We start from the raw sequence: 12,156 nt of genomic DNA, 5'->3' as shown, positions 1-12,156 counted from the left end.
TTATTATTATTATTATTATTATTATTATTATTATTATTATTATTATTATTATTATTATTATTATTATTATTATTATTATTATTATTATTATTAATTATTATTGTTGTTGTTATATTTATGATTAAACTTATAATTAGGTGTAGATACAAGAATGAAATATTATTATCGTTACTATCATTAAATTATTATTATAACTACTACCACTAATATTATTCACTATTATTAATATTATAAAAGTTAACAAATAAAAATTAAAGTGAATATATGCACATGCTAATAATTGTAATATTAGAAATTTTGATGATAATAGAACTATGAGGACTATATGTATGATATTACTAGGGATAAATTCATCTGTATTGACAATAGATAATATTAAGGTTAAGTATGAAATTTATCTAAGTTCATGAATTATGCATGTACGTATAACATATCTTTAAAAATTTATTGTAAGTATTATTACTAATATTACCATATGTATCATTACATAATTTTTAGTATTATTATTATTACCAACAAAATACTACTGATATTATCATTATTAGTATTAGTATGATTATCCTTAATAGGATTGTTATTATTAAAAGCTATTATTATTGTTGTTTATTTATTATTATTTTTTTTTATTTTTTTTACAAAAATTATTATTTTGTTATCAATAAAACTACTAATATTATTATCAAGTATTATCTATATCATTATTATTAAGCTAATATTATTTATGAAAAATGATAATTTCAAATGACGTTGTTAAGATTATAAGTATTAAAATAAAGAGTATAGATATAAAATTATATTTAAAATTACATAACTTAACTATATTAATAATTATATAGATATATATATAAAATGAAGATATTTAAATAATTAATAAAACTTACAAATTATTAAATATAACAAATACAACAATAATAATAATATATAAACTTATTCGATTACAAATATGTGTATTAATAAATATACAATGGTATAGGTTCGTGAATCCGAGGCCAACCCTGCGTTGTTCAATGTCGTCATATGTATTTTTACTACAAAATACATTACTGTGAGTTTCATTTGCCTTTTTACCCTTTATATTTTTGGGCTGAGAATACATGCGCAATTTTTATAAATGTTTTACGAAATAGACACAAGTAATCGAAACTACATTATATGGTTGAATTATCGAAATCGAATATGCCCCTTTTTATTTAGTCTGGTAATCTAAGAATTAGGGAACAGGCACCCTAATTGACGCGAACTCTAAAGATAAATCTATCGGGCCCAACAAGCCCCATCCAAAGTACCGGATGCTTTAGTACTTCGAAATTTATATCATGTCCGAAGGAGGATCCCGGAATGATGGGGATATTCTTATATGTATATTGTGAATGTCGGTTACCAGGTGTTCAATCCATATGAATGATATTTTTGTCTCTATGCATGGGACGTATGTTTATGAGAAATGGAAATATGAAATCTTGTGGTCTATTAAAATTATGAAATGATTATTTATGTTAAACTAATGAACTCACCAACCTTTTGGTTGACACTTGAAAGCATGTTTATTCTCAGGTATGAAAGAAACATTTCCGCTGTGCATTTGCTCATTTTAAAGACAGTATTTGGAGTCGATCATCGCAATGGAACCAGTTGTTGGTGACTTTGTCCAGATGGATTAGGACGGGTCCTTTCACTATACACTCGCAATCATCCAATTGCTTTAGTTTGTCGAATTTCACCCGATCACTCATGAACCTAAGGGTTTCACTTCGGTACCCTAAGTACAATGTAACCGCAACACAATCGGAGTCGAACACCACGCTAGTAGGTATAAAAGAGGCACCTAATGTCGCGTCACGTAGAATCCTTTACCAACATACATCGAGATCCAAAACACTCGATTTCTCGGGTTTCATCCCACCCGTCGAACCTCATGGTTCATCAACTTCAACACGAGAGCGAACATGCTCTAACATCCGAACACCAAAACTCATTTCCATGGCTTGGTAGAGACATTTTCCAAATACTAAGGAATGCTTGGTTACGCCAAGTCTTACGCCCTTCGCCCGTCAATCAAACATCAACATAGGGTACTTCCATTAGGAACGTCACCCATAGCATAACATGCACAACAAAGGCACGCAACTCAGACTCAAACGGCATTTAATAAATAATCAAAAGACATATTTATCAAAATTAAACGTACCTTAACGTCTCCTGGCCGCACCCGTCCCCGCTAACTTGGGACATTCCGACTTACGATGTCCTTCTTTTTGGCAATTGAAGCACACCATACCATCACCCTTTGGTACCGAACATTCCCAAGACTTGTGACCCCTCACGCCACAATTGTAACATCTAGCCGCACCAGAATCCGACATAACCGTTCACGTACCACCTGTGCTCACACTCGGACCCTTAGCCCTCTTACTCGGAGCATCATAAGAAACGACCCTTCGCTCACTTGAAGGTTCACCCTTTTTCGATCGTGAATACGACTCGAAACCTCTAGCCCTACCCCGCAACAAATCCCTTGCCCTACCCCGCAACAAACTCGTAGCGAGTCTCGTCTTTCTCTCGGGAGGGCAATCAATAGTACGGAAACACCCTTCGACGTTCGAAATCCAAGTTGTGCTTACCAAAGGATCCGGCTTTCCGTCATACATCGGGGGTTTAGTCCTCATGAAGCTCTTAAGATAACGCTCCGTTTCACCACTACTTTGAAGTTCAGAATACCTCCTTTCCATTCTTTCTTCTAACGCACCCATTTGCTCCGCAACGGCGGCCGCAACCCTAGCGTTAAACTCCACGTCATTCGCCTCGGTCTCGTTTCGCGTCGTCATTCTAAAGAATGCAAAACGATTAGTCCACGAACGTGTAAAACCGTATGCACGACACAGCCCCATCTTGCTAAACACTCATCGTACATCACTTGTTAGACACGATTTGCACCCGTAATAAGGTTTGCAAGTTCTTATTACGCACACATGCCGCATCGACTCGTTAGTACAACGACCGTCTCGCTCGATGATATACACAAACACAACCAGAATTCTACGCGGTACAAACCCACGTGAGAATTATTATCACAACACAACAACATATTAATAATATCCGCATTACTAATATAAACGTTAGTCAACCTATAGCCAAGGCACTAACCAAACCCATTCCGACCCGTAATCCTACAAGTCCCACAACAATTTAAGCACACACAAGTCTAAGTCTAGGCACCTATCTCAAGTCACCTAAATCCCTTAGACCATGCTCTGATACCACTTGTAACAACCCAAACCATCCAACGACAAAACCACGTGAAAACAGCAAAATAAAAAAAAAATTCCTGAACAGCATGTGGCGCGGCGCGCCAAAGTGGACTGTCCAAAAAGTCCTTAAATGATAAAATGTTTGACTAGTTCCCGACGTATTTAGACAAAACGCTTTTAACCCCATGTTCCATATATAAAAACTAGCACGTTCTATTAATAAAATTATATTTACGTAGCGGGGCCCACATCGACCCAAATTACCCTTTAAGTATCAAAATACAATTTTCGACCATAAGACTTTTAATACAAAACAAAGCCGAGCAAGGCGATTGGGGATACGCTACCCAATCCTAATAAATCCAAAAGCAAGCCTTCTACGCAAACTATGCAAGTCCTCTAATCCTCGCGCTTACCCGAGCCACCATCCGCATGCAATCTATAAAAAGAGTCAACAACGAGAGGGTAAGCTAACGCTTAGTGAATGATAATATACTACATACATATATATATGTATAAAATGGACACGCCACAAAATAACAAATACCGCATACCGAGGCATCCATATATAAAGCACTACACTAAGCATACCGTACGATCTCTAAGCAACGAGCTAAAGATACAACAACAATATAAGTTCACCAACGACGATGTGAACAACGCCAAATAGCTACACCCGGAGGGTTAGCTACAACACAACAATACATTAATATATAACAATATAAACGAACAAGGTTAACACCTAAACCCAATACCGAGAACCAAATACCACAATGAAGATTGGCCGAACTACACGAGCCTTAGTAATCCAAAACCACACGAGATTACTATCTTCACAACATCGAGGTTGGCCGAACTACACGAGACTTAGTAATCCGAAACCACACGAGATTACTACCTCAATAAGATGACCGAACTACACGAGTCACCATGAATCCGAACTACACGAGATTCATTTTGATAAGATGACCGAACTACACGCGTCATCGTGAATCCGAACTACACGCGATTCACTTCTCCAACTCAAAACCCTTTGCCATTGGGGTTATATCAACCACATCACAACCACGTGTGATAATGTACACGCGAACGCGTACTTCGCCAAAGATGGTCAACCAAAACGCACAACCGTGCCAATTGGACTCATACAAAAGTCCATCAAATCCATCTATATGTGAAGTGAGCTCTATAGCCGAGAATCACTTCACCCGACCCGCACCCATCCTACACATACATATGCACATAGGATATTATCACTCACCTTGAAGTCTTGAAGAATGCTTCCAAGTAATCCGCAGCTCGCCAATGAAAAGTACCTATTCCATTATCACAATTACAACAATACACTTAGAGTGGATTTACAAATCAACCCAATTCGTCACTTAGTGCAATTTCGACCCAAATGCACTTCCAAGCACAAACCGTGCCCAAAACTAACCAATAATCACTAACACAAGTGAGAATGGTCCTAATACGCCAAATAAACCCGAACTCAAGTGTTAAACACGCGTCATACCCATTTTGACATTAAAACCCTAGTTTTGACCCATTAAGTCAAAATCTCACCATTTACAAGTTTTAACACCAAAACACATTTAACTCGGTTTAATACTTCAACTTAATCCATTTTAAGTTTATAAACCTCATTAAATCGCCAAATGGGTCATAATCACCACCAAACCCTAATTTGACCCAAAGTCACAATTAGTCAACCAAATAACCTTAAATGGGTTTCAATACTTCCATAATCACTAACTTAAGTGATTACACTCAATTTCAAGTCCTAAACATGGCCAATTAGTTCACCAACCCAAAATCCACCAACAATTAACAATAAACCTAATTACTAGCATCACTAAACCCATTTCATCATCTAAAAGGGTTTTTCATCAAACTAACTCAAACCCTAACTTGAATATCAAATCAAATAGATGAAATTCGGAGTTTGAGCTTACCAATACCACCACAACGTAGCTAGGAACGAAAGGAACAACTTTAGAACTCGAGCTTTTGATCAATTCGGCCTCCTTCTTCACCAAAACCCTAAATCTCTCTCTAGAATCTCTTTCTCTCTCTCTAAAATAGTTTGAGAGTGATGAATGGATGTGAAAATGATCCAAAACTGATCCAAACCAGCTAATATGGCTCACAAATCCGGCCCCAAGTGAAATTACCCAATTGCCCTTCATTTAAAACAATTAAAAAGAAGAAGAGGGCTGTCTGCGCGATTTGGCGCGACGCGCCCCAGACCCGCGCGGCGCGCAAGTAGCCAGTTTCAGATTCTTTTACCTTTTTAATTACATAACAATATTCAACGAAGCCCGTTCTCGAATGTCATAAGTACACAAGTATACAAGATAAATATTCGGGTCTTACAATTCACCATGTAAATAAGCATATTCCAAATGGGTTGGAAGTGGCTTTATCTCTAATGTCGGTGGTTCTTCTATCGATGATTTGTATCGATATCTAACTTCTTCTTTTAACATTTGAAGTTCTTCTGTTGTTGGTTCATATTCATTAGCCATAAGTGTAGCTAACATTTCAGCTTCATCAATTGGTTCAGTTCCTTCTCCTAAAGAACATTCTCCCGTTCCTTGTAATTCTGAAAATTCTTGTAACAATTATGCATGTGAATCTATAGTTTGAATATAATAACATGTTTCATCCGCATATTGCGGTTTTTGCATGGCTCTATCAACAGAAAAGGTAACACTCTCGTCCTCTATACTTAGGGTCAGTTTTTTACTAAACACGTCTATTATTGCTTTAGCCGTGTTTAAGAATGGTCTTCCTAATATGAGAGGAACTCGAGAATCTTCTTCCATGTCCAGAATAACAAAATCTACTGGAAATACTAAAGTACCAACTTTAACTAGCATGTTCTCCATTATCCCTCTAGGATATTTTACTGATCGATCGGCTAGTTGTATGCTTATTATTGTTGGTTTCAATTCTCCAAGGTCTAGTTTAGCGTATAATGAATATGGCATTAGATTTATACTAGCACCTAAGTCTGACAATGCTTCTATTGAACTATGACTACCCAGAAAACATGAAATTGTGAAACTTCCTGGATCAGAGAGTTTTTCTGGTTGCTTATTCAATAGCACTGCAGAACAATTAGCATTCATTGTAACAGCCGAGTGTTCTTCCATTTTCTTTCTATTTGTGATTAGATCTTTCAGAAATTTAGCATATCTTGGCATTCCTGAAATCACATCAATGAAAGGAAGATTTACATTTATTTGTTTAAACATATCTAAGAATTTGGATTGCTCGGCTTCAAGTGTTTCTTTTCTCATTTTACTGGGGTAAGAAAGCGGTGGTTGGTATGGTTTTACATAAGGTTTAGCCTTAACTGTGTTATCCTCATTAATCTTTTCAACTACCGGTTCCGATTCCTTCTCTTGTTCAGGTTGTGGTGCCTGTGTAGTAGGAATATAGTCATCAGAAATTACAGGCATTTCAGGTGGTTTAAGTGTAATACCACTTCTCGTGGTAATGGCTTTAGCTGTTTCATTCCGGGGGTTATCATTTGTATTGCTAGGTAAACTTCCCGGTTTTCTTTCACCTATCAACCTTGCTAGGTTGCTTACTTCTTGTTCCAGATTTTGAATAGAAGCTTGTTGATTTCTAAATGCTTGAGCATTTTGTTCATTGGTTTGTTTCTGAGATGTGAAAAACTGCGTTTGAGATTCAACTAGCTTCGATATCATGTCTTCTAAATTTGTCTTTTTATCATCGGTTTGTGGTGGTTTAATTGGAAAAATAGGTCTTTGCTGATTGTAAGTATTGTTAGATACTTGTTGATTGCTAGGACCTTGTTGGTTGTTGTATGGAACATTTCGGTTATAATTCTGATTGTAGTTTGGTCTTGGCGGTTGATAATTACTTTGATAATTATTTCCAGGCCTTTGGTTCATGTATGAAACATTCTCTCGTTGTTCCATTGTTTGTTCAATACTGAGACAATCTTTTGTCAAATGTGGTCCTCCACACTGTTCACAACTAATTCGTATTGCGTGAATATCTTTAGTCATCTTTTCCATTCGTCTTTCGAAAGCATCTAACTTTGCGGAAATGGAATCAAAGTCATGGCTAGAATCGGCTCTAGCCGCTTTAGATGATCTAATGATGTCTTTTTCTTGATGCCACTCATGTGAGTGGGAAGCAGTGTTATCAATAATTTTGTAAGCTTCAGTTGCGGTTTTCTTCATAATGGAACCACCAGCTGCTATATCGATGTCATTTCGTGTAGTAATGTCGCATCCTTGATAGAATATTTGCACTATTTGATAAGTGTCTAAACCATGTTGAGGACATCCTCTCAATAACTTTCTAAATCTTATCCACGCCTCATATAGAGTTTCATTTGGTTTTTGCGTGAACGTAACAATTTCTCCTTGAAGTCTCACAGCTTTAGATGCCGGAAAGAATTGTTTAAGAAAATTTTCAACTAAGACATCCCATGTATCAATCGCTCATTCAGGTAACGATTCTAACCAATCTTTGGATTCTCCCTTTAAAGTCCAGGGAAATAACATGAGATAGATCTGTTCATCCTCAACTTCTCTGATCTTATATAGAGTACAAATCCTATTAAAGGTTCGAAGATGTTCGTTTGGATCTTCCTTTGGCGTACCACTAAATTGGCATTGATTAGTTTCCATGTGTAGGATTTTTCCTTTGATTTCATAATCTGGCGCATTAATGTCTGGTTAGTAATTGCGTGACCTTGGCCAGTGCGTTTAGCTCTTATTCGGTCTTCCATACTTAGAGGTTCCGGATTTTCCATGATTGAATTTGTTGAATCTGAATAACTAGAGGATTCTGACTTAATGGTTTCTTCCTCGACAACCTCTGGATGAATAATTTGTGGTTCAGGAGGAATGATTAGTGGTTCAGGATCTCTGAATTGTCCCTGAATATCCTCCCGATTCTCAATTGTGAGGTCGGGTTCAAAAAATGGATTATCGGAAATTTGAATTGGAGTACTTGGTTGACTAGATGACGATTCTAAAGAGAAATCAATGGCGACAATATTGGCTAGATGTCTTGATCGAGTTACAGGTGGTGAACGTATGAAAGGTGGTGAATTTAACGACCCGTCAAAGTACACTTGACGACCATCGTTATCTTGGTCCCACAGCTTGATCGAAACTCTATATGAATTTAATAAAACAACCTTGCATTCTTTATTTAAAAATGATTTCTTATAAAGGAAACCTACCAAAATGTATAAGTTTAGAAAAACTATACATAAATACTTTAACCAAAAGTTGACCAAACAATGTCAACAATTTAATGTATCAAAATAGAATGCAAGTTAATGTATAACAAAAGCTGCCATCATAAATATGCAGACTCTCTAAGCACAGCGGAAGCAATCAATCATGAACCTGAGAATAAAACATGCGAGTAACTGTCAACAAAAATATTGAGTGAATTATAGGTTTAATACTGCAAACAATATTTAATGTAAACCATAAAAATTTATGTTTGAAAACATAAAAACTCCTTTTTGGACCACAAAATTATATGCTAGAAAACATATAAAAACATTATTCCATTTTTCGTGAGCCACCTGGTAACCACTTAACCATTTATTTACCTTTGCCAAGCACAATAAATAATATACACCGAACAAGTGTATCTTCAACTAAATACGAAGTACTAAACATTCTGATTATAAATTGCTAGCGCGACTAGCTCGAAATGGGGTTGTCAAACCCGATAGATCTATCCGTAGGATTCGTGTTCACCAGTAGAAACCAGTGATTACAGTTACCAGACTAGGAAATATTTTTGTTCAACTCACAATGAATAATTTAAATCGACTTCCACTTATGTCCAAAATATAAAATAAATTGCATGTATTCTCATCCCAAAAGAGTTAAAATAGAAAAATTGGACCATAACTCACCTTAATAGCAAATGAAGTAACCACACAAATATGCGAACAGCAAATGAAGTAAAGTGATCAGGAATGATCACAACGCCGACCTATAAATAAAGCAGGTCGATATAAATAACTAACTTAGGTCAAGTCTTAGTATGATATGTAAAGACCCTGGATTTTCCAACGTTATTTTATTAATAATTGTTATTATTAATACGTGTGATAAAACGAATGTATGTTATTACATTTACATGTTGCCATGATTGCCCGAACTTGACTTTAATTGCCCGAAACGTCTTTGTGACACCCGGAACTTTCACGAATAATATTTTTAGATATTATTTACATTCATGATTAGTTTTATTAATCATTTTAATTAACTATGGTGATTAGTTAGTTACTTGGGCTTTAATTGGTTTAACTTGTGAATTATTGAACTTGGGCTTGTTTAAAGTAAATGGAATCATGAATAAGGCTTATAAGCCCACCCTACCTTTTAAGTGGACTTAGTTAGCCCATTCTTGCATGTAAGTATCAAATTTGTTGGTAACTAGTTAGTTAACTTGTTTAGGAATCTAGTTAACTTGCCATTCCCATGTAAACACACCAAGTAACCAACTTTTGAAGCTTTACATGCTAGAGACCACCAAACAAAGCCCTCCCCTCCTTGTGAGCTACTGCTGGCCGAATGGTTTAGGCCTTGGGAGTGCCTTTTTTTGTTTCATTTTATGTAATACTACTTCACTTGTTACACTCTCAAACACACACACAAAAATACTTCCAAGTTTTCTCTCTTTTCTCTCTAGTTGTAGTAAGTAACAAGCTTTAATTTCTCTTCTTTTTCTTTAACCAAAACCGAATTCAAACACCCTTGAATCATCATCATCTTTTGTTACTTGTTGTTGTTAGTTGTTACATATAATTGTTAGTTGTTCTTTACTAGCTACAAGATCAAACTTACTAGTTTGATTCTTCATAATATCTTGTAATTATCAAGAACACTCAAGAACATAACTTACTAGTTATGATTCTACATATACTTTCTTAAAAGATTGCAAGTTCATGTGTTGATTAAACTCATACTTGAAGTTCATGAAGTAAACTTTAAAGTTTACTTTCTAAAGATCAAACTTTGGTTTGAATCTTTAAAGTATGAACAACCATGAATAATTTACTTGTTTACTTAGTTTACTTCTTCTTGCACTTTACTTTCATGTAATTAGTTTAAATGGTCAAGTACTACAAGTTAGTCTTGATCTCATATCTCTTGGAACTAAAAGTTAACTTAAAAGTCCAAGAACATATAAATAAGTTTTCTTTAAATATAACTTTATATACTTATGCTTGATCTAGACTTTTGGGTCTTGAATCTTCAAGATCTAACTAATAACTATGTTCTACATCTTAAGATCTTGATTAGTTAGTTTACTTTCAAGTTTATAGTTCAATATTTCTTTTATAGTTCATGTAAGTGTCAAACCTAAGACTTTGATGTAACTTTGGTTCATCAAACTACATGCAACTCTTAAGTGAGTTGTGCTTCATGTCTTAGACTTGCACTAGTGTTATGATGGTCAAGACTTGGTTGAGATGATGTAGACACATCAATGAGTTGTACACTTGAAGCTATATGCATCAAGGATGAGAACCATGATGAACATCAAGCACCAAGACCACCGGAACTCACTTAAACTTACTGCTTCTGTCCAAACCCTACTGTTTTGCTGATTCTGTAACTGACTAATAGGCCTGGGCTGTTGTGGTTATTATTTTCAAATATATCTTTTCGAGTAGATAACTTTTCATATAGGACTCGTCTTAATCCGAGTTACGTTTTAGGATTTATGGCCCTCCGATCGTCACTATGTCCTTTAACGTTGTGCAGAAATTTCTGACCTACTCGCACTTAAACCGTCACCACGGTCAAATGAAGACGAGTTTGCTTCTGTAAATTTTACCACACTTAAAGGACTCATATACGGAGCCATGGCCACTGGTCTCACCTTAATTCAGTAAGGGTAGAGGCCGTGGTGACTGACTGAAGTCAGACTTTGTTTTAAACTACTTTCATAAACGAAACTTACTTTACGCCTTTTGTTTGATGATGAATGATGATGACCTTTAAGACCTTATTTACATACTTTTAAACTTATTAATACAATTTACTGACTTAGTACTATTTGACTTAGGTTGAGGACTTTCGGACGGTTTACTTGCACACCTTTTCCGAACCGACTTTACGACTACATTATCATTGTGAGTTATAGCATTCCTTTTTTACTTTAACTTATTTTGGGAACTGAGAATACATGTGGATTTTATGTTTTACATACTAGGCACGAGTACTTAAACTTTATATATGTGTGGGTTATACAACAGCATAAACATTTCCTTTAGCTCGGTAACGTTTAATTATTGGTTTTTGAACCGTGAACGCGAATCTTAGATATGGATCCATAGGGTTTGACATCCCCACTCGGGCTAGTAGCGCTAGCATTTAACGAGTATTTAATACTTCGTAAACATACGCACTTGCCAAGTGTACTTTCAGGGGGTATAAATGTTAAGTTAGTTACCAAGTGCCCACGGTTAACATATACTTTATCATACTGTTTTGAAACGCTCTTTGTAGCACTGAAATCTCGTGGCCTACCTTACATACTGTTACACTTAAACTATAGCTCACCAACCTTTGTGTTGACGTTTTTAAGCATGTTTTTCTCAGGTGCTTGAGGTTAGCTTCCGCTGTGTACTAGTCGTGCTGTAGACACCCGCTGCTTAGAGTTGTTATCGTATGAACTACTTTATTTTGCATTCAAACTTTAGTACTTTTGAACTATGACTTGTAACGACCATTGTGGTCACGTACACTTATTATTTGCTTCTACTTAGTGAAGCATGCTTTTGGATTGTAAAACATTCGATGTTGGTTTAGACATCACTTTATTAATGAATGCAAACTCTTTTTGAAAACACATATAGTACTTAACCTTGTAATGATCCTGT

General features: G+C 35.6%; 1 non-coding gene across 1 annotated transcript; it reads left to right on the top strand.

Annotated features, from left to right (window-relative positions):
• The first annotated feature begins 7,556 nt into the window (after window positions 1–7,556).
• Window positions 7,557–7,663, top strand: LOC139865192 (small nucleolar RNA R71). The gene has a single exon (XR_011764711.1). It is a non-coding gene; the product is annotated as a small nucleolar RNA R71 (small nucleolar RNA).
• The last annotated feature ends 4,493 nt before the right edge of the window (window positions 7,664–12,156 follow it).

Source organism: Rutidosis leptorrhynchoides, chromosome 8 (assembly GCF_046630445.1).
Source record: "Rutidosis leptorrhynchoides isolate AG116_Rl617_1_P2 chromosome 8, CSIRO_AGI_Rlap_v1, whole genome shotgun sequence".
In the NCBI taxonomy this organism is placed as follows: Eukaryota; Viridiplantae; Streptophyta; class Magnoliopsida; order Asterales; family Asteraceae; genus Rutidosis; species Rutidosis leptorrhynchoides.
This window is presented reverse-complemented; position numbering and strand designations above follow the sequence as displayed.